This window comes from Lolium perenne, chromosome 5 (genome assembly GCF_019359855.2).
Source record: "Lolium perenne isolate Kyuss_39 chromosome 5, Kyuss_2.0, whole genome shotgun sequence".
Taxonomy (NCBI): Eukaryota; Viridiplantae; Streptophyta; class Magnoliopsida; order Poales; family Poaceae; genus Lolium; species Lolium perenne.
The window spans coordinates 67,731,523-67,755,522 of NC_067248.2; the positions used below are offsets into that span (position 1 = coordinate 67,731,523).

Sequence of the window (24,000 nt, forward strand, 5' to 3'; positions counted from 1 at the left end):
AAATCAAAAAATATGCTTGCTTTCAAAGTTTTCAAATCCTTAATGGATTTGTATTCGAGAAAACAAAATCCTAGAAAACTGTATTTGCAAAATAATGACTAAGTAGCAATATAGACCAAATGCATATAATAATTATTTTATTTTCACAAATGGATATTAAAAAGGTTTTTGCAAAAATATAGTAGTTTCATAAACTTCAGTTTCAAAAGATTTTCTAATCAATACTCTATTTTGTTCGGAGTTTTTGAAGCTTATAAAATATTTTATTTGAGAAACATTAAATCCTAAAAAGGCACTATAACCACATAGACATGTATGTCAAATTTTGGTTTTATAAAGTTTATATTTTTGTTTCAAATTTAGTCTCACATTGAAAAAAAAATCATAACGAATCCAACGACACCTTATTTGCATTTTTTCCGATTTTATTTGAAGCCCCAAAGTGTAGTTTTTAAGGAAAAAAAAAAGACAAGCGGCCAGGCCGAACGGCCCAGCCAGCCACGCACGGTCGCAGCCCACCCGGCCCCGCTCGCCCGCCGCGGCCCAGCTCCCGCGCTCGCACCAGCCCAGCTCGCCTCGCGCACACGCGCTGCCGCCGCCACCAGCCTGCACGCCCTGCCCCCTTTTGCTTTTTATTTAGTCCCACATCGCCCATTGAAGAAATTTCTCTTCAGCCCCAGCCTATAAATACTTCTGCCCAGGACCCTCCCAGCCGCACCAACAGCGCCTAGCGCGCCCTCTCCTCTTTCTCCCCGCGCGCAGCACCGCACAAAGGCCGCTGATCTTTTCTTCGCGCGCGACGCTGCCTGTTTCGCGGGTGGACACTCGCGACGCAACATCTGCAACGCTATTTGGGAAACGCCGCGACTTGACGCATTCCTCGTCTGGTAGTTAATCTATTTCCGCTCTTTTTACGTAGATTGTCATACGCAACTTTGCAATTTTATTTCCTTAGATCTACACCTCCGTTTAGAATAGTGGTTCTTCCGTTAAGTTTGTAATTAGATCCTCTACGACTTTCATGTAGGAAGTTTTTCCATCCGAGCAACTTATTCGGACAACTTTTCGTACACCATTAGAACTATAACCACTCCGGTTTAGTTTTGTAAAATTCATATTTTAAGTTCTATCTGCCGGATTTCGACAAACCCTATACTGTTGGAATCAGCAAATCACGTAGATCATGTTAGACATTTTGCGTGGCAGTTTCGCCCACTTTATTTTTGCGGTATCCCTTTGTTCCGCAACATCATCTATGAAATAAATCCTACAAACTTTTTCCGAGAGATTCTTTTGACGATACGCTTGTAATGGAATTCTCTACAACTTCCGTGTAGAAAGATCTTCCATCCGGAAAACTTCTTCTAATAACTTTTCATGAAAGGTGTAGTCATATAACTGGTTTCGACATAGTTCCTTTAGCCAAAATGATCCTTAGGATCATACTCATCTTTCAGGACCAGTTATATTTCCTTATCATGTTCACAGATAATGCATACTTATCCCTGATTGTCTAGTTCATATTATTCAAATAACAATTGTGTTATTTGAGTAAAAGTATGACATGTTCTAGCTTAGATTTTTATCTTGCTTTAGTAGGGTGGAGATACTCTACCCATATCGCATGTGATGAACCTTTGTTATCCATTAGGCTCCGCGAACCAAATTCCGATATCATTCATGCCTATACAATCTCATGCCATTCAACCCTTCCACTTATTTCGAACTATTCAATTTTCAAATGAGTTACTTGAGTAGTTCAATATATCATTAGTTCATATCCAATGCTATGTGTGACCTTGTGCTACTTTGATAAGTGTTGTCACACTATGTCAATTGCATAAGTCATTATGCAGTACTCCATCCAATAGCACCATCGTCCAAAATATTTGAATCACTTTGCAAACATTCAAATTCAAATATGATAATTTGAGTATATATCCATTATCGATTTCTATTAGCCTTTGTCAACATGATTCTTTTGTGAAGGTGAAACTCATGATCGCATCCACACACCAATACCACTATACACTTTTCCTTGAACCAATATCGTGTCTATCCAAATTCATTTTCATTCACTCATTTGACTTAGTTTAAAATTATTCAACTTACAAATGAGTAAATTGAGTAATTCTATATATCATTTGTTTATACCCAAGCCTATGTGTAATTTATACCGTTTTGAGTAATTGTTGTCACACTTATTCAATAGTATTTGTGTTGCACTATTTGTCACCTATGTGACTCAATTCACATAAGTCGTTCCGAATTCTTTTCATACTTTTGTAAAGCATAAATATTCTTCAATTATATCTTAGATTACCCAATTCCTTCTAATCATGTGACTTTCCGTCCAAACTCTCACCGCCATATCTTGCAAGCCAGACCTCATGCCACACCTTAGTACCATATAGCGATTTCCGTTGTTTGATTTTGTTGTTGTTGTTGAATGGTGTGTTTATGTTGTGCTATATTTTATATTATAGTTCATACGGAGAGGCACGTATTTTGAATAAGAGAAGTGAACGCGCTTCGACTACCAAAAAGGCAAGTGACATTCAAATCCTACTTATTTTATATATGCATTAGTGTTTTGAAACTAGTATGCATGGTAGGATTTTGATTTCAAAAGAAAAGTATTATGCTATGCTTAGCAAACCCTAGTAGTGTGTAGCTACTCCTGAACCTATTGATGGGATACTTTATTTCTGCTCTGCAATATCAAATGTCAAATGTTGTTTCATTGTTTTGATTGTGATGGTTTGAAAAGTGAAAATTAACAACCTTAATGAAACACCTGGGTGGATTGGTTGAATGGTGGGCGGCTACTCAGGGCCACGGTGTGGTTGTCGTCGCCTGAGGGTACGTGGCTACTCAGGGCCACTTTGTGGTTGTCGTCGCCTGGGGGTACGTGGCTACTCAGGGCCATATCGTGGTTGTCGTCGCACGAGGGTACGCATAGGTTGAGTGGCTACTCAGGGCCACTTTGTGGTTGTCGTCGCCTGAGAGTGCACTTGTGGTTGGCCACTCAGGATTAAGGAGATTATTATGTCGTCCATGTTTTAGATAGCTTCCAGTGCAGCCTTATGGTATTATGGGCTCTGCCGGGATTAAGTAAGTTGTGAGGCCAAACTTGTTGCTAGACATGATGATGTGGCTTGCAACCAAACGGGAACGGGTCTAGCTGGTTATGGTTGAAGCCTCCTTCTGAAAGATCTTGTCTCATTTCTTCTCTTGGGAAGGGTGGGTCGTAAGGTGAAAGTGCACAACCTCTCGAGAGTAAACCTAAGATCTTAGCCGTGTCCCCGGTTACGGACAATTTGAGCTTTCTAGGCAGGGAATGTACGGAAGAATCTCATCACCTTTTCTGAATAAGTTAAAATTTGAGTAGCAACTGTCGGATAGTACATGGGAGATGTAACCATGATACTGTTTATGATATCATTATGAGTTTTGTAAAATGTTTTGTTTTGAAATAAAATGTAGGATAAAATTGGCTTTATGCAAATTTTCCTAAACTCCACTTGCCAGATATCATGTAGATAGTCATGCCCAAAACTGCCACCATATAAGTGTCATTTGCCAGTACATCATTGTACTGACCTCCATTCGTGGGGCTGCATATTCAAACGTGCAGGATTTTCTGAGGAGAAGTACGTGGTAGGATCTCGAGTCTACATTCCAACATGACTGCCTGTGGCACATGAAGATGATGAAGGCTCATTGATGACTTACATTCCGCTGTGTATGTTCTGAATATTGTTGAGCTAGTCCATGTGACTATGCAATTTGTAAGATTTTAATTTACCCTCTGGATCAACGATGATACTATTGCAATGATTACTATATTTTGTAATGTGTGTGCTATCAGTGATCCCGGGAATAGCACTATACACAGGTATCTTACCTTTATTAAAAGGTAGGGTGCTACAGAATGGTATCAGAGCATAGTGTTGCCTGTATGATCGAGACCATAGGTTTGGATTAAAATAGGAAGACCCTAGGATGAATTTTTTTTGTCTAATCCTATTTCAATTAAAAAGATGTTTGCTTTGTGAACTTCTGGTATTCTTATCTATTCCATCTTCAAAATTGTTTTCCTCTCACCTTAGATGTCCCACTTCATGAAAACCATCAAGGAGGTAGAGAAGATGACCTTGTGCCTGAAGTGAGGGACTGCTGCTTCATGTGAAATTCTTCGACTCTGCAAGAAGTGTTTCATGGGAGACCAACGAAGAAATTGAAGGAAGACTTCGATGCAGACTGCACAACACACGAACATACACCGATGGAGTACAATAGAAACTTGAGGCATCCAATATAAAAATAGACTAGACCACCATTAGTTCTCTTTTAGCGAACCAACGATAAAGTAGCAAAGTATTGATCTTACCAAATTGAGGTATGACCATGCTAGTTTGTTTGTGTGAAACATATTGCTTGATGCTTGTTAAATGTTGTTTGTAAGATGTTTTTGCCATGATCTGTTGTGTTTGGGTAGGAATCTTCTTTAGAATCCTTCTATCTATTCTCATCTATACCCAACCCAGAGAATGTTTTCTCGGCAACTCGCCATGAAGACAACATTAGTGAAACTAACCTTGATGTTTCCTATCAAGATGAAAAAGCATAGAGCGTGAGATACGCAAAACCCTAGCTAGGGATCGATAGTAATGTTTTCAAAACAATTCAACAATGGGGACTGAAACATTGATTCAATTCTCCATAGATTTTTTTATCAAACTTGTGAGGTTGACCAAGTGTTGGGATACGAGATTCAATAAATCAAATACGGAGTAATGATCTGGGTGCAGGATGGATTGATCACCATTCCTACTACTCTTATTATTCGCTTTCGTAATATTGACTTTGCGAATCTAGAGAGACATACCTACAAAAGATATATCGGTGAATAAGCCTAAACCTTAAGGTGGATAAATATTATAACCTTATAGTAGGCAAGTGCTGCCAAGCGTAGGACTACGTTTAGTTTGAAGATCTAGCCACTAGATGAAGAGTGGTGGAAGGATGACGAAGACAACAAGAAGGAAAAGATGAAGGATGTCATGAAGTTTTCACATCATGGCCTCCTGATTGACCTAAAGAGAGTGACCCCTCATTGTCAAAATTAGATCAACCACCATCCTATATGGATTAGCAAACCCAACCATGAGGAAAATCATACCCAAGTCACTTACAAGAGATATGTTGTTCACTATATGTGAATAAATAGTCGCCTATTGGATTTAACTCAGAAGCCCTAAGCCATAGATGTTTTCCAAATATGACCTGTTGTCAAGTCATATCCTCGGATGTGCCAAGCCATAACCAAGATGAACTTAGCCTAAACCCAAGACTTAAGACTACCTACAAAAGTTTCTTTCAAGGGTGGTAGAAACCATACCCTTGAATTATGGATTTACACCAAGATGTCGAAAGAGTTGGTTTGGAGAAGGTATCACAAGGAGTTTCCCATGAGTATACCAACGTAAAAATAGAACCCAGGAGGAGTACTATCATATGAATGGACACAGTTGATGGTATATGGTTTAGTGTCAAGTTTTCAAAGCCCAAGGTTAACTTTCGAAATCTCCTGAGATGTTTGAAAAGGAAGCAATAGTAAGTATGAACCTTCTAGAAGACCTGAACCCAAAACCTTTCCTTTCTAGCCTTTCTCAAATCTCGAGGACGAGATTTCTTTTAAGGGTGGTAGTCTGTCACATCCCAAAATTTTCTAAATTTTGGAATGTAAAATAAAAATAAGTTTAATGCTTGATTGTTTGAACTTGATTGAAAATTCACAAAGAATTAAAACTTTTAAAAGTTATTAACAAGTTAATTCCAAAATAGTGTTTTCGAAGACTTGTGGTTATAAAGTATTTTAAAAATCAAAAAATATGCTTGCTTTCAAAGTTTTCAAATCCTTAATGGATTTGTATTCGAGAAAACAAAATCCTAGAAAACTGTATTTGCAAAATAATGACTAAGTAGCAATATAGACCAAATGCATATAATAATTATTTTATTTTCACAAATGGATATTAAAAAGGTTTTTGCAAAAATATAGTAGTTTCATAAACTTCAGTTTCAAAAGATTTTCTAATCAATACTCTATTTTGTTCGGAGTTTTTGAAGTTTATAAAATATTTTATTTGAGAAACATTAAATCCTAAAAAGGCACTATAACCACATAGACATGTATGTCAAATTTTGGTTTTATAAAGTTTATATTTTTGTTTCAAATTTAGTCTCACATTGAAAAAAAAATCATAACGAATCCAACGACACCTTATTTGCATTTTTTCCGATTTTATTTGAAGCCCCAAAGTGTAGTTTTTAAGGAAAAAAAAAAAGACAAGCGGCCAGGCCGAACGGCCCAGCCAGCCACGCACGGTCGCAGCCCACCCGGCCCCGCTCGCCCGCCGCGGCCCAGCTCCCGCGCTCGCACCAGCCCAGCTCGCCTCGCGCACACGCGCTGCCGCCGCCACCAGCCTGCACGCCCTGCCCCCTTTTGCTTTTTATTTAGTCCCACATCGCCCATTGAAGAAATTTCTCTTCAGCCCCAGCCTATAAATACTTCTGCCCAGGACCCTCCCAGCCGCACCAACAGCGCCTAGCGCGCCCTCTCCTCTTTCTCCCCGCGCGCAGCACCGCACAAAGGCCGCTGATCTTTTCTTCGCGCGCGACGCTGCCTTTCCTCGTCTGGTAATTAATCTATTTCCGCTCTTTTTACGTAGATTGTCATACGCAACTTTGCAATTTTATTTTCTTAGATCTACACCTCCGTTTAGAATAGTGGTTCTTCCGTTAAGTTTGTAATTAGATCCTCTACGACTTTCATGTAGGAAGTTTTTCCATCCGAGCAACTTGTTCGGACAACTTTTCGTACACCATTAGAACTATAACCACTCCGGTTTAGTTTTGTAAAATTCATATTTTAAGTTCTATCTGCCGGATTTCGACAAACCCTATACTGTTGGAATCAGCAAATCACGTAGATCATGTTAGACATTTTGCGTGGCAGTTTCGCCCACTTTATTTTTGCGGTATCCCTTTGTTTCGCAACATCATCTATGAAATAAATCCTACAAACTTTTTCCGAGAGATTCTTTTGACGATACGCTTGTAATGGAATTCTCTACAACTTCCGTGTAGAAAGATCTTCCATCCGGAAAACTTCTTCTAATAACTTTTCGTGAAAGGTGTAGTCATATAACCGGTTTCGACATAGTTCCTTTAGCCAAAATGATCCTTAGGATCATACTCATCTTTCAGACCGATTATATTTCCTTATCACGTTCAGATAATGCATACTTATCCCTGATTGTCTAGTTCATATTATTCAAATAACAATTGTGTTATTTGAGTAAAAGTATGACATGTTCTAGCTTAGATTTTTATCTTGCTTTAGTAGGGTGGAGATACTCTACCCATATCGCATGTGATGAACCTTTGTTATCCATTAGGCTCCGCGAACCAAATTCCGATATCATTCATGCCTATACAATCTCATGCCATTCAACCCTTCCACTTATTTCGAACTATTCAATTTTCAAATGAGTTACTTGAGTAGTTCAATATATCATTAGTTCATATCCAATGCTATGTGTGACCTTGTGCTACTTTGATAAGTGTTGTCACACTATGTCAATTGCATAAGTCATTATGCAGTACTCCATCCAATAGCACCATCGTCCAAAATATTTGAATCACTTTGCAAACATTCAAATTCAAATATGATAATTTGAGTATATATCCATTATCGATTTCTATTAGCCTTTGTCAACATGATTCTTTTGTGAAGGTGAAACTCATGATCGCATCCACACACCAATACCACTATACACTTTACCTTGAACCAATATCGTGTCTATCCAAATTCATTTTCATTCACTCATTTGACTTAGTTTAAAATTATTCAACTTACAAATGAGTAAATTGAGTAATTCTATATATCATTTGTTTATACCCAAGCCTATGTGTAATTTATACCGTTTTGAGTAATTGTTGTCACACTTATTCAATAGTATTTGTGTTGCACTATTTGTCACCTATGTGACTCAATTCACATAAGTCGTTCCGAATTCTTTTCATACTTTTGTAAAGCATAAATATTCTTCAATTATATCTTAGATTACCCAATTCCTTCTAATCATGTGACTTTCCGTCCAAACTCTCACCGCCATATCTTGCAAGCCAGACCTCATGCCACACCTTAGTACCATATAGCGATTTCCGTTGTTTGATTTTGTTGTTGTTGTTGAATGGTGTGTTTATGTTGTGCTATATTTTATATTATAGTTCATACGGAGAGGCACGTATTTTGAATAAGAGAAGTGAACGCGCTTCGACTACCAAAAAGGCAAGTGACATTCAAATCCTACTTATTTTATATATGCATTAGTGTTTTGAAACTAGTATGCATGGTAGGATTTTGATTTCAAAAGAAAAGTATTATGCTATGCTTAGCAAACCCTAGTAGTGTGTAGCTACTCCCGAACCTATTGATGGGATACTTTATTTCGCTTCTGCAATATCAAATGCCAAATGTTGTTTCATTGTTTTGATTGTGATGGTTTGAAAAGTGAAAATTAACAACCTTAATGAAACACCTGGGTGGATTGGTTGAATGGTGGGCGGCTACTCAGGCCACGGTGTGGTTGTCGTCGCTCGAGGGTACGTGGCTACTCAGGGCCACTTTGTGGTTGTCGTCGCACAGGGTACGTGGCTACTCAGGGCCATATCGTGGTTGTCGTCGCCTGAGGGTACGCATAGGTTGAGTGGCTACTCAGGGCCACTTTGTGGTTGTCGTCGCCTGAGAGTGCACTTGTGGTTGGCCACTCAGGATTAAGGAGATTATTATGTCGTCCATGTTTTAGATAGCTTCCAGTGCAGCCTTATGGTATTATGGGCTCTCACGGATTAAGTAAGTTGTGAGGCCAAACTTGTTGCTAGACATGATGATGTGGCTTGCAACCAAACGGGAACGGGTCTAGCTGGTTATGGTTGAAGCCTCCTTCTGAAAGATCTTGTCTCATTTCTTCTCTTGGGAAGGGTGGGTCGTAAGGTGAAAGTGCACAACCTCTCGAGAGTAAACCTAAGATCTTAGCCGTGTCCCCGGTTACGGACAATTTGAGCTTTCTAGGCAGGGAATGTACGGAAGAATCTCATCACCTTTTTCTGAATAAGTTAAAATTTGAGTAGCAACTGTCGGATAGTACATGGGAGATGTAACCATGATACTGTTTATGATATCATTATGAGTTTTGTAAAATGTTTTGTTTTGAAATAAAATGTAGGATAAAATTGGCTTTATGCAAATTTTCCTAAACTCCACTTGCCAGATATCATGTAGATAGTCATGCCCAAAACTGCCACCATATAAGTGTCATTTGCCAGTACATCATTGTACTGACCTCCATTCGTGGGGCTGCATATTCAAACGTGCAGATTTTCTCGAGGAGAAGTACGTGGTAGGATCTCGAGTCTACATTCCAACATGACTGCCTGTGGCACATGAAGATGATGAAGGCTCATTGATGACTTACATTCCGCTGTGTATGTTCTGAATATTGTTGAGCTAGTCCATGTGACTATGCAATTTGTAAGATTTTAATTTACCCTCTGGATCAACGATGATACTATTGCAATGATTACTATATTTTGTAATGTGTGTGCTATCAGTGATCCCGGGAATAGCACTATACACAGGTATCTTACCTTTATTAAAAGGTAGGGTGCTACAGAATGGTATCAGAGCATAGTGTTGCCTGTATGATCGAGACCATAGGTTTGGATTAAAATAGGAAGACCCTAGGATGAATTTTTTTTGTCTAATCCTATTTCAATTAAAAAGATGTTTGCTTTGTGAACTTCTGGTATTCTTATCTATTCCATCTTCAAAATTGTTTTCCTCTCACCTTAGATGTCCCACTTCATGAAAACCATCAAGGAGGTAGAGAAGATGACCTTGTGCCTGAAGTGAGGGACTGCTGCTTCATGTGAAATTCTTCGACTCTGCAAGAAGTGTTTCATGGGAGACCAACGAAGAAATTGAAGGAAGACTTCGATGCAGACTGCACAACACACGAACATACACCGATGGAGTACAATAGAAACTTGAGGCATCCAATATAAAAATAGACTAGACCACCATTAGTTCTCTTTTAGCGAACCAACGATAAAGTAGCAAAGTATTGATCTTACCAAATTGAGGTATGACCATGCTAGTTTGTTTGTGTGAAACATATTGCTTGATGCTTGTTAAATGTTGTTTGTAAGATGTTTTTGCCATGATCTGTTGTGTTTGGGTAGGAATCTTCTTTAGAATCCTTCTATCTATTCTCATCTATACCCAACCCAGAGAATGTTTTCTCGGCAACTCGCCATGAAGACAACATTAGTGAAACTAACCTTGATGTTTCCTATCAAGATGAAAAAGCATAGAGCGTGAGATACGCAAAACCCTAGCTAGGGATCGATAGTAATGTTTTCAAAACAATTCAACAATGGGGACTGAAACATTGATTCAATTCTCCATAGATTTTTTTATCAAACTTGTGAGGTTGACCAAGTGTTGGGATACGAGATTCAATAAATCAAATACGGAGTAATGATCTGGGTGCAGGATGGATTGATCACCATTCCTACTACTCTTATTATTCGCTTTCGTAATATTGACTTTGCGAATCTAGAGAGACATACCTACAAAAGATATATCGGTGAATAAGCCTAAACCTTAAGGTGGATAAATATTATAACCTTATAGTAGGCAAGTGCTGCCAAGCGTAGGACTACGTTTAGTTTGAAGATCTAGCCACTAGATGAAGAGTGGTGGAAGGATGACGAAGACAACAAGAAGGAAAAGATGAAGGATGTCATGAAGTTTTCACATCATGGCCTCCTGATTGACCTAAAGAGAGTGACCCCTCATTGTCAAAATTAGATCAACCACCATCCTATATGGATTAGCAAACCCAACCATGAGGAAAATCATACCCAAGTCACTTACAAGAGATATGTTGTTCACTATATGTGAATAAATAGTCGCCTATTGGATTTAACTCAGAAGCCCTAAGCCATAGATGTTTTCCAAATATGACCTGTTGTCAAGTCATATCCTCGGATGTGCCAAGCCATAACCAAGATGAACTTAGCCTAAACCCAAGACTTAAGACTACCTACAAAAGTTTCTTTCAAGGGTGGTAGAAACCATACCCTTGAATTATGGATTTACACCAAGATGTCGAAAGAGTTGGTTTGGAGAAGGTATCACAAGGAGTTTCCCATGAGTATACCAACGTAAAAAAATAGAACCCAGGGGAGGAGTACTATCATATGAATGGACACAGTTGATGGTATATGGTTTAGTGTCAAGTTTTCAAAGCCCAAGGTTAACTTTCGAAATCTCCTCGGAGATGTTTGAAAAGGAAGCAATAGTAAGTATGAACCTTCTAGAAGACCTGAACCCAAAACCTTTCCTTTCTAGCCTTTCTCAAATCTCGAGGACGAGATTTCTTTTAAGGGTGGTAGTCTGTCACATCCCAAAATTTTCTAAATTTTGGAATGTAAAATAAAAATAAGTTTAATGCTTGATTGTTTGAACTTGATTGAAAATTCACAAAGAATTAAAACTTTTAAAAGTTATTAACAAGTTAATTCCAAAATAGTGTTTTCGAAGACTTGTGGTTATAAAGTATTTTAAAAATCAAAAAATATGCTTGCTTTCAAAGTTTTCAAATCCTTAATGGATTTGTATTCGAGAAAACAAAATCCTAGAAAACTGTATTTGCAAAATAATGACTAAGTAGCAATATAGACCAAATGCATATAATAATTATTTTATTTTCACAAATGGATATTAAAAAGGTTTTTGCAAAAATATAGTAGTTTCATAAACTTCAGTTTCAAAAGATTTTCTAATCAATACTCTATTTTGTTCGGAGTTTTTGAAGTTTATAAAATATTTTATTTGAGAAACATTAAATCCTAAAAAGGCACTATAACCACATAGACATGTATGTCAAATTTTGGTTTTATAAAGTTTATATTTTTGTTTCAAATTTAGTCTCACATTGAAAAAAAAATCATAACGAATCCAACGACACCTTATTTGCATTTTTTCCGATTTTATTTGAAGCCCCAAAGTGTAGTTTTTAAGGAAAAAAAAAAGACAAGCGGCCAGGCCGAACGGCCCAGCCAGCCACGCACGGTCGCAGCCCACCCGGCCCCGCTCGCCCGCCGCGGCCCAGCTCCCGCGCTCGCACCAGCCCAGCTCGCCTCGCGCACACGCGCTGCCGCCGCCACCAGCCTGCACGCCCTGCCCCCTTTTGCTTTTTATTTAGTCCCACATCGCCCATTGAAGAAATTTCTCTTCAGCCCCAGCCTATAAATACTTCTGCCCAGGACCCTCCCAGCCGCACCAACAGCGCCTAGCGCGCCCTCTCCTCTTTCTCCCCGCGCGCAGCACCGCACAAAGGCCGCTGATCTTTTCTTCGCGCGCGACGCTGCCTTTCCTCGTCTGGTAATTAATCTATTTCCGCTCTTTTTACGTAGATTGTCATACGCAACTTTGCAATTTTATTTTCTTAGATCTACACCTCCGTTTAGAATAGTGGTTCTTCCGTTAAGTTTGTAATTAGATCCTCTACGACTTTCATGTAGGAAGTTTTTCCATCCGAGCAACTTGTTCGGACAACTTTTCGTACACCATTAGAACTATAACCACTCCGGTTTAGTTTTGTAAAATTCATATTTTAAGTTCTATCTGCCGGATTTCGACAAACCCTATACTGTTGGAATCAGCAAATCACGTAGATCATGTTAGACATTTTGCGTGGCAGTTTCGCCCACTTTATTTTTGCGGTATCCCTTTGTTTCGCAACATCATCTATGAAATAAATCCTACAAACTTTTTCCGAGAGATTCTTTTGACGATACGCTTGTAATGGAATTCTCTACAACTTCCGTGTAGAAAGATCTTCCATCCGGAAAACTTCTTCTAATAACTTTTCGTGAAAGGTGTAGTCATATAACTGGTTTCGACATAGTTCCTTTAGCCAAAATGATCCTTAGGATCATACTCATCTTTCAGGACCAGTTATATTTCCTTATCATGTTCACAGATAATGCATACTTATCCCTGATTGTCTAGTTCATATTATTCAAATAACAATTGTGTTATTTGAGTAAAAGTATGACATGTTCTAGCTTAGATTTTTATCTTGCTTTAGTAGGGTGGAGATACTCTACCCATATCGCATGTGATGAACCTTTGTTATCCATTAGGCTCCGCGAACCAAATTCCGATATCATTCATGCCTATACAATCTCATGCCATTCAACCCTTCCACTTATTTCGAACTATTCAATTTTCAAATGAGTTACTTGAGTAGTTCAATATATCATTAGTTCATATCCAATGCTATGTGTGACCTTGTGCTACTTTGATAAGTGTTGTCACACTATGTCAATTGCATAAGTCATTATGCAAGACTCCATCCAATAGCACCATCGTCCAAAATATTTGAATCACTTTGCAAACATTCAAATTCAAATATGATAATTTGAGTATATATCCATTATCGATTTCTATTAGCCTTTGTCAACATGATTCTTTTGTGAAGGTGAAACTCATGATCGCATCCACACACCAATACCACTATACACTTTACCTTGAACCAATATCGTGTCTATCCAAATTCATTTTCATTCACTCATTTGACTTAGTTTAAAATTATTCAACTTACAAATGAGTAAATTGAGTAATTCTATATATCATTTGTTTATACCCAAGCCTATGTGTAATTTATACCGTTTTGAGTAATTGTTGTCACACTTATTCAATAGTATTTGTGTTGCACTATTTGTCACCTATGTGACTCAATTCACATAAGTCGTTCCGAATTCTTTTCATACTTTTGTAAAGCATAAATATTCTTCAATTATATCTTAGATTACCCAATTCCTTCTAATCATGTGACTTTCCGTCCAAACTCTCACCGCCATATCTTGCAAGCCAGACCTCATGCCACACCTTAGTACCATATAGCGATTTCCGTTGTTTGATTTTGTTGTTGTTGTTGAATGGTGTGTTTATGTTGTGCTATATTTTATATTATAGTTCATACGGAGAGGCACGTATTTTGAATAAGAGAAGTGAACGCGCTTCGACTACCAAAAAGGCAAGTGACATTCAAATCCTACTTATTTTATATATGCATTAGTGTTTTGAAACTAGTATGCATGGTAGGATTTTGATTTCAAAAGAAAAGTATTATGCTATGCTTAGCAAACCCTAGTAGTGTGTAGCTACTCCTGAACCTATTGATGGGATACTTTATTTCTGCTCTGCAATATCAAATGCCAAATGTTGTTTCATTGTTTTGATTGTGATGGTTTGAAAAGTGAAAATTAACAACCTTAATGAAACACCTGGGTGGATTGGTTGAATGGTGGGCGGCTACTCAGGGCCACGGTGTGGTTGTCGTCGCCTGAGGGTACGTGGCTACTCAGGGCCACTTTGTGGTTGTCGTCGCCTGAGGGTACGTGGCTACTCAGGGCCATATCGTGGTTGTCGTCGCCTGAGGGTACGCATAGGTTGAGTGGCTACTCAGGGCCACTTTGTGGTTGTCGTCGCCTGAGAGTGCACTTGTGGTTGGCCACTCAGGATTAAGGAGATTATTATGTCGTCCATGTTTTAGATAGCTTCCAGTGCAGCCTTATGGTATTATGGGCTCTGCCGGGATTAAGTAAGTTGTGAGGCCAAACTTGTTGCTAGACATGATGATGTGGCTTGCAACCAAACGGGAACGGGTCTAGCTGGTTATGGTTGAAGCCTCCTTCTGAAAGATCTTGTCTCATTTCTTCTCTTGGGAAGGGTGGGTCGTAAGGTGAAAGTGCACAACCTCTCGAGAGTAAACCTAAGATCTTAGCCGTGTCCCCGGTTACGGACAATTTGAGCTTTCTAGGCAGGGAATGTACGGAAGAATCTCATCACCTTTTTCTGAATAAGTTAAAATTTGAGTAGCAACTGTCGGATAGTACATGGGAGATGTAACCATGATACTGTTTATGATATCATTATGAGTTTTGTAAAATGTTTTGTTTTGAAATAAAATGTAGGATAAAATTGGCTTTATGCAAATTTTCCTAAACTCCACTTGCCAGATATCATGTAGATAGTCATGCCCAAAACTGCCACCATATAAGTGTCATTTGCCAGTACATCATTGTACTGACCTCCATTCGTGGGGCTGCATATTCAAACGTGCAGGATTTTCTGAGGAGAAGTACGTGGTAGGATCTCGAGTCTACATTCCAACATGACTGCCTGTGGCACATGAAGATGATGAAGGCTCATTGATGACTTACATTCCGCTGTGTATGTTCTGAATATTGTTGAGCTAGTCCATGTGACTATGCAATTTGTAAGATTTTAATTTACCCTCTGGATCAACGATGATACTATTGCAATGATTACTATATTTTGTAATGTGTGTGCTATCAGTGATCCCGGGAATAGCACTATACACAGGTATCTTACCTTTATTAAAAGGTAGGGTGCTACAGAATGGTATCAGAGCATAGTGTTGCCTGTATGATCGAGACCATAGGTTTGGATTAAAATAGGAAGACCCTAGGATGAATTTTTTTTGTCTAATCCTATTTCAATTAAAAAGATGTTTGCTTTGTGAACTTCTGGTATTCTTATCTATTCCATCTTCAAAATTGTTTTCCTCTCACCTTAGATGTCCCACTTCATGAAAACCATCAAGGAGGTAGAGAAGATGACCTTGTGCCTGAAGTGAGGGACTGCTGCTTCATGTGAAATTCTTCGACTCTGCAAGAAGTGTTTCATGGGAGACCAACGAAGAAATTGAAGGAAGACTTCGATGCAGACTGCACAACACACGAACATACACCGATGGAGTACAATAGAAACTTGAGGCATCCAATATAAAAATAGACTAGACCACCATTAGTTCTCTTTTAGCGAACCAACGATAAAGTAGCAAAGTATTGATCTTACCAAATTGAGGTATGACCATGCTAGTTTGTTTGTGTGAAACATATTGCTTGATGCTTGTTAAATGTTGTTTGTAAGATGTTTTTGCCATGATCTGTTGTGTTTGGGTAGGAATCTTCTTTAGAATCCTTCTATCTATTCTCATCTATACCCAACCCAGAGAATGTTTTCTCGGCAACTCGCCATGAAGACAACATTAGTGAAACTAACCTTGATGTTTCCTATCAAGATGAAAAAGCATAGAGCGTGAGATACGCAAAACCCTAGCTAGGGATCGATAGTAATGTTTTCAAAACAATTCAACAATGGGGACTGAAACATTGATTCAATTCTCCATAGATTTTTTTATCAAACTTGTGAGGTTGACCAAGTGTTGGGATACGAGATTCAATAAATCAAATACGGAGTAATGATCTGGGTGCAGGATGGATTGATCACCATTCCTACTACTCTTATTATTCGCTTTCGTAATATTGACTTTGCGAATCTAGAGAGACATACCTACAAAAGATATATCGGTGAATAAGCCTAAACCTTAAGGTGGATAAATATTATAACCTTATAGTAGGCAAGTGCTGCCAAGCGTAGGACTACGTTTAGTTTGAAGATCTAGCCACTAGATGAAGAGTGGTGGAAGGATGACGAAGACAACAAGAAGGAAAAGATGAAGGATGTCATGAAGTTTTCACATCATGGCCTCCTGATTGACCTAAAGAGAGTGACCCCTCATTGTCAAAATTAGATCAACCACCATCCTACATGGATTAGCAAACCCAACCATGAGGAAAATCATACCCAAGTCACTTACAAGAGATATGTTGTTCACTATATGTGAATAAATAGTCGCCTATTGGATTTAACTCAGAAGCCCTAAGCCATAGATGTTTTCCAAATATGACCTGTTGTCAAGTCATATCCTCGGATGTGCCAAGCCATAACCAAGATGAACTTAGCCTAAACCCAAGACTTAAGACTACCTACAAAAGTTTCTTTCAAGGGTGGTAGAAACCATACCCTTGAATTATGGATTTACACCAAGATGTCGAAAGAGTTGGTTTGGAGAAGGTATCACAAGGAGTTTCCCATGAGTATACCAACGTAAAAAAATAGAACCCAGGGGAGGAGTACTATCATATGAATGGACACAGTTGATGGTATATGGTTTAGTGTCAAGTTTTCAAAGCCCAAGGTTAACTTTCGAAATCTCCTCGGAGATGTTTGAAAAGGAAGCAATAGTAAGTATGAACCTTCTAGAAGACACAGACCCAAAACCTTTCCTTTCTAGCCTTTCTCAAATCTCGAGGACGAGATTTCTTTTAAGGGTGGTAGTCTGTCACATCCCAAAATTTTCTAAATTTTGGAATGTAAAATAAAAATAAGTTTAATGCTTGATTGTTTGAACTTGATTGAAAATTCACAAAGAATTAAAACTTTTAAAAGTTATTAACAAGTTAATTCCAAAATAGTGTTTTCGAAGACTTGTGGTTATAAAGTATTTTAAAAATCAAAAAATATGCTTGCTTTCAAAGTTTTCAAATCCTTAATGGATTTGTATTCGAGAAAACAAAATCCTAGAAAACTGTATTTGCAAAATAATGACTAAGTAGCAATATAGACCAAATGCATATAATAATTATTTTATTTTCACAAATGGATATTAAAAAGGTTTTTGCAAAAATATAGTAGTTTCATAAACTTCAGTTTCAAAAGATTTTCTAATCAATACTCTATTTTGTTCGGAGTTTTTGAAGCTTATAAAATATTTTATTTGAGAAACATTAAATCCTAAAAAGGCACTATAACCACATAGACATGTATGTCAAATTTTGGTTTTATAAAGTTTATATTTTTGTTTCAAATTTAGTCTCACATTGAAAAAAAAATCATAACGAATCCAACGACACCTTATTTGCATTTTTTCCGATTTTATTTGAAGCCCCAAAGTGTAGTTTTTAAGGAAAAAAAAAAGACAAGCGGCCAGGCCGAACGGCCCAGCCAGCCACGCACGGTCGCAGCCCACCCGGCCCCGCTCGCCCGCCGCGGCCCAGCTCCCGCGCTCGCACCAGCCCAGCTCGCCTCGCGCACACGCGCTGCCGCCGCCACCAGCCTGCACGCCCTGCCCCCTTTTGCTTTTTATTTAGTCCCACATCGCCCATTGAAGAAATTTCTCTTCAGCCCCAGCCTATAAATACTTCTGCCCAGGACCCTCCCAGCCGCACCAACAGCGCCTAGCGCGCCCTCTCCTCTTTCTCCCCGCGCGCAGCACCGCACAAAGGCCGCTGATCTTTTCTTCGCGCGCGACGCTGCCTGTTTCGCGGGTGGACACTCGCGACGCAACATCTGCAACGCTATTTGGGAAACGCCGCGACTTGACGCATTCCTCGTCTGGTAATTAATCTATTTCCGCTCTTTTTACGTAGATTGTCATACGCAACTTTGCAATTTTATTTCCTTAGATCTACACCTCCGTTTAGAATAGTGGTTCTTCCGTTAAGTTTGTAATTAGATCCTCTACGACTTTCATGTAGGAAGTTTTTCCATCCGAGCAACTTGTTCGGACAACTTTTCATACACCATTAGAACTATAACCACTCCGGTTTAGTTTTGTAAAATTCATATTTTAAGTTCTATCTGCCGGATTTCGACAAACCCTATACTGTTGGAATCAGCAAATCACGTAGATCATGTTAGACATTTTGCGTGGCAGTTTCGCCCACTTTATTTTTGCGGTATCCCTTTGTTCCGCAACATCATCTATGAAATAAATCCTACAAACTTTTTCCGAGAGATTCTTTTGACGATACGCTTGTAATGGAATTCTCTACAACTTCCGTGTAGAAAGATCTTCCATCCGGAAAACTTCTTCTAATAACTTTTCGTGAAAGGTGTAGTCATATAACTGGTTTCGACATAGTTCCTTTAGCCAAAATGATCCTTAGGATCATACTCATCTTTCAGGACCAGTTATATTTCCTTATCATGTTCACAGATAATGCATACTTATCCCTGATTGTCTAGTTCATATTATTCAAATAACAATTGTGTTATTTGAGTAAAAGTATGACATGTTCTAGCTTAGATTTTTATCTTGCTTTAGTAGGGTGGAGATACTCTACCCATATCGCATGTGATGAACCTTTGTTATCCATTAGGCTCCGCGAACCAAATTCCGATATCATTCATGCCTATACAATCTCATGCCATTCAACCCTTCCACTTATTTCGAACTATTCAATTTTCAAATGAGTTACTTGAGTAGTTCAATATATCATTAGTTCATATCCAATGCTATGTGTGACCTTGTGCTACTTTGATAAGTGTTGTCACACTATGTCAATTGCATAAGTCATTATGCAGTACTCCATCCAATAGCACCATCGTCCAAAATATTTGAATCACTTTGCAAACATTCAAATTCAAATATGATAATTTGAGTATATATCCATTATCGATTTCTATTAGCCTTTGTCAACATGATTCTTTTGTGAAGGTGAAACTCATGATCGCATCCACACACCAATACCACTATACACTTTACCTTGAACCAATATCGTGTCTATCCAAATTCATTTTCATTCACTCATTTGACTTAGTTTAAAATTATTCAACTTACAAATGAGTAAATTGAATAATTCTATATATCATTTGTTTATACCCAAGCCTATGTGTAATTTATACCGTTTTGAGTAATTGTTGTCACACTTATTCAATAGTATTTGTGTTGCACTATTTGTCACCTATGTGACTCAATTCACATAAGTCGTTCCGAATTCTTTTCATACTTTTGTAAAGCATAAATATTCTTCAATTATATCTTAGATTACCCAATTCCTTCTAATCATGTGACTTTCCGTCCAAACTCTCACCGCCATATCTTGCAAGCCAGACCTCATGCCACACCTTAGTACCATATAGCGATTTCCGTTGTTTGATTTTGTTGTTGTTGTTGAATGGTGTGTTTATGTTGTGCTATATTTTATATTATAGTTCATACGGAGAGGCACGTATTTTGAATAAGAGAAGTGAACGCGCTTCGACTACCAAAAAGGCAAGTGACATTCAAATCCTACTTATTTTATATATGCATTAGTGTTTTGAAACTAGTATGCATGGTAGGATTTTGATTTCAAAAGAAAAGTATTATGCTATGCTTAGCAAACCCTAGTAGTGTGTAGCTACTCCTGAACCTATTGATGGGATACTTTATTTCTGCTCTGCAATATCAAATGCCAAATGTTGTTTCATTGTTTTGATTGTGATGGTTTGAAAAGTGAAAATTAACAACCTTAATGAAACACCTGGGTGGATTGGTTGAATGGTGGGCGGCTACTCAGGGCCACGGTGTGGTTGTCGTCGCCTGAGGGTACGTGGCTACTCAGGGCCACTTTGTGGTTGTCGTCGCCTGAGGGTACGTGGCTACTCAGGGCCATATCGTGGTTGTCGTCGCCTGAGGGTATGCATAGGTTGAGTGGCTACTCAGGGCCACTTTGTGGTTGTCGTCGCCTGAGAGTGCACTTGTGGTTGGCCACTCAGGATTAAGGAGATTATTATGTCGTCCATGTTTTAGATAGCTTCCAGTGCAGCCTTATGGTATTATGGGCTCTGCCGGGATTAAGTAAGTTGTGAGGCCAAACTTGTTGCTAGACATGATGATGTGGCTTGCAACCAAACGGGAACGGGTCTAGCTGGTTATGGTTGAAGCCTCCTTCTGAAAGATCTTGTCTCATTTCTTCTCTTGGGAAGGGTGGGTCGTAAGGTGAAAGTGCACAACCTCTCGAGAGTAAACCTAAGATCTTAGCCGTGTCCCCGGTTACGGACAATTTGAGCTTTCTAGGCAGGGAATGTACGGAAGAATCTCATCACCTTTTCTGAATAAGTTAAAATTTGAGTAGCAACTGTCGGATAGTACATGGGAGATGTAACCATGATACTGTTTATGACATCATTATGAGTTTTGTAAAATGTTTTGTTTTGAAATAAAATGTAGGATAAAATTGGCTTTATGCAAATTTTCCTAAACTCCACTTGCCAGATATCATGTAGATAGTCATGCCCAAAACTGCCACCATATAAGTGTCATTTGCCAGTACATCATTGTACTGACCTCCATTCGTGGGGCTGCATATTCAAACGTGCAGGATTTTCTGAGGAGAAGTACGTGGTAGGATCTCGAGTCTACATTCCAACATGACTGCCTGTGGCACATGAAGATGATGAAGGCTCATTGATGACTTACATTCCGCTGTGTATGTTCTGAATATTGTTGAGCTAGTCCATGTGACTATGCATTTTGTAAGATTTTAATTTACCCTCTGGATCAACGATGATACTATTGCAATGATTACTATATTTTGTAATGTGTGTGCTATCAGTGATCCCGGGAATAGCACTATACACAGGTATCTTACCTTTATTAAAAGGTAGGGTGCTACATGGATACAGGATGGATGCGTCAGAGCATCTCTAAGAGATGATTAAAACTAAAACTAGCCTGATGATGTAAAGACCATTTTTTGCATCACATTCGTTCAAAAAAAAATCCTCTCCAACAAATGACCTTGATCTGGTGATGTATAATTTTTACATCGCGACATAAAATATGGGCCAAGTGACCCAAATATACATCACGAAAGGAGGTGATGTATATTTGTCCACGCAACGCGGGAGAGGGGGACCGCTAGGCAGAAGCTTGTGCTTTGTTCGCGCCTGATGAGGACATCCCTACCGAACCACTACCTCCTGCATTGCAAGATGAAGAAGATGTTGCTGTTAAGCTCAAGTTCAATGAAGTCAGAATTGGACCTATGACAAGAGCTCGTGCGACGCTGATAAAACAACATGTGAACTTGTTCTTAAACGATACTCTGATTGAAGAGAATTTTATATGTTGTTGTTAAGCTCAAGTTCAATGAAGTCGGAATTGGACCTATGACAAGAGCTCACGCGAAGCTGATAAAACAACATGTGAACTTATTCTTAAACGATACTTTGATTGAAGAGAATTTTATACTACCTAAATCCTTTGACTTGTGTATGATCAGGTACGAGGATAAAGGAAGCATCGCACGAGGAGGAGGAGGAGAACAGCTGGACATGGTGCTGAACATGAAGACACCTCATGGACGCCCGAGGAAGGAGAGGGAGGCATGCGCGAAGGAGGAAGATGAGGTCCAGGCCGGCGCTACACTCGGTGCGACCGGCCGCCACGTCGGACGGCCCGGCCCCACGCCCGTCCAAACCGGCTCCTATGCCAGATTAGCCCGGCGCCCGCTGGATCTTGGACCGGCGCCAGCCGGGCACGATCCAGGGACCTAGACCCCCCGTCCGGTTCCAGCCCGGCCCCTGGCCTGGTCCAAACCGGACCGCCCGGCCCCCAGGCCGGCCGTGTCCGAGTCAGTCTCGACCAGATCCCGATCTAGGTCGGTTATTATTGTTAATTTTCGACTTCTGGTCGTCCTGAACGCCTATATAAGTGCCCATGACGCCCCCATAATAGGTTTAGACCATGTTTAAGATAAACCCTAGTTCATAGTTGATTGCTTTGCAACTCTATTGAATCTATACACCAATTCGCATAGATCTGGTGTTTTGCTACTGAAAGTTTTGTGTGATCTGTTGTTCCATTGGGAATTAGAAGGTTGCAATTTACTGCTTCATGGTCGGCGACTAGGTGCGCAAGTGTGTGGAGTTGCGAATATCTTGCAGGGTTGAGAGCTGTTGTATTGGCGACAGGAATCAATCGAGAGACTTCAACGGCGTCATACAAGTTATCTCCACATCTTCATCGTGTTATCTCCGTTGTGTTCATCGTGTGTTCATCACCATCCACCGTGCATACTGAGAATATCGGGCAACCCCTTATCATCTTGGTATCAAATTTCAACGTTTCCTCGGTAAGCCATCCACAATCCACCCCATAGTTGAGTTGTGAGTGTTTCCTATCCAGAAAAAGCCAAAAATATTAGGATTTGCCATAGCCTTAGATTGAATCAATTTCAAGTTTTAGTTGCTTTTCGTAGTTGTTTTTGCGTATCTTTTTTCTTTCATCTAGTATATTGTCTAGGGTTTTTGGTTCGATATCATCTAGTTTTCAATTTTTGTTGCTCCGAGTCCACATAGCGTACAGTTTGCTTGTTCCCAACCATAGACACAGCCTTTCGATATACATGAGTAGGAACTTTCCCACAAGAGACTAGTTTTACCGCTCGACATGCTGCTCGTTAGGGTTTTGGTGTTGTGCAATTTCTGTTGGCCGCGTTACAAGGAGTAGAGTCAAAAAAAAGTAAAAAAAAATACTGTCGCTACAGTAACCGTGATACTTAGAGGAAAAAGAAAAAGTGCATCAAAAAAACAAAAGAGTGAACAGAAAAAGTGGAGTGCTTGTAAGATCAAGTGAAGGCCTAGTTTACTTTTCTGCACCCGTAGTTGAGCAATCTTGTGTCTGTTCCGTTGATCTTTGCTAGTGTCTCTCAAGTGCATTGCAACATTATTCTTCCATATAGTTGCATTGCCACATTTATCGCCTTGTGTGAGTATCTTTTGTTTTTCTACGGTCAACGCTAGAGCTTGTTTTTGGTGCAAATAGGTAGCCTACCTACAACCCCACGTATATCCTACTTTGTCATGTGATTGTTCTTATACCCTTGATATTCGCTTCGCTACATCTGTGTACTAGTTTGTCAATCCAAGTTGGAAAGCATTCTAATTCACTTTGGAGTGGTAAGATTTACCTTTTCTTCTCAGTTTTGAGTGAGTTGTGAGAGTACCACCACAGATTTTTGTTTTAGTGCACTAATCTACTAACCATGTCTTCTAGTGATGCTAAACATGTTAACCAGAAATAGAAGGATGGAGCTGATATTGTTTCTTGGAGGGAGTATGAAGCTCTTCGTAATGAGATGCGACCTGAATTCAGCGAACATGGCCAAGGACTTAATGATGACATTGAGAAGGTCACCAAGAAGCTTGACACT

At 39.2% G+C, this 24,000-nt stretch overlaps 3 long non-coding RNA genes across 3 annotated transcripts; all 3 read left to right on the forward strand.

Moving 5' to 3' along the window:
• The first annotated feature begins 729 nt into the window (after positions 1 to 729).
• On the forward strand, positions 730 to 3,874 carry LOC139831264 (uncharacterized). Its single transcript, XR_011745954.1, has 3 exons — positions 730 to 887; positions 2,487 to 2,547; positions 3,638 to 3,874. It is a non-coding gene; the product is annotated as an uncharacterized lncRNA (long non-coding RNA).
• A 9,653-nt stretch (positions 3,875 to 13,527) lies between these two features.
• Positions 13,528 to 15,511, forward strand: LOC139831265 (uncharacterized). Its single transcript, XR_011745955.1, has 2 exons — positions 13,528 to 14,183; positions 15,275 to 15,511. It is a non-coding gene; the product is annotated as an uncharacterized lncRNA (long non-coding RNA).
• Positions 15,512 to 18,257: 2,746 nt separating this feature from the next.
• Positions 18,258 to 21,449, forward strand: LOC139831267 (uncharacterized). The gene is made up of 3 exons (XR_011745956.1): positions 18,258 to 18,415; positions 20,015 to 20,075; positions 21,166 to 21,449. It is a non-coding gene; the product is annotated as an uncharacterized lncRNA (long non-coding RNA).
• The last annotated feature ends 2,551 nt before the right edge of the window (positions 21,450 to 24,000 follow it).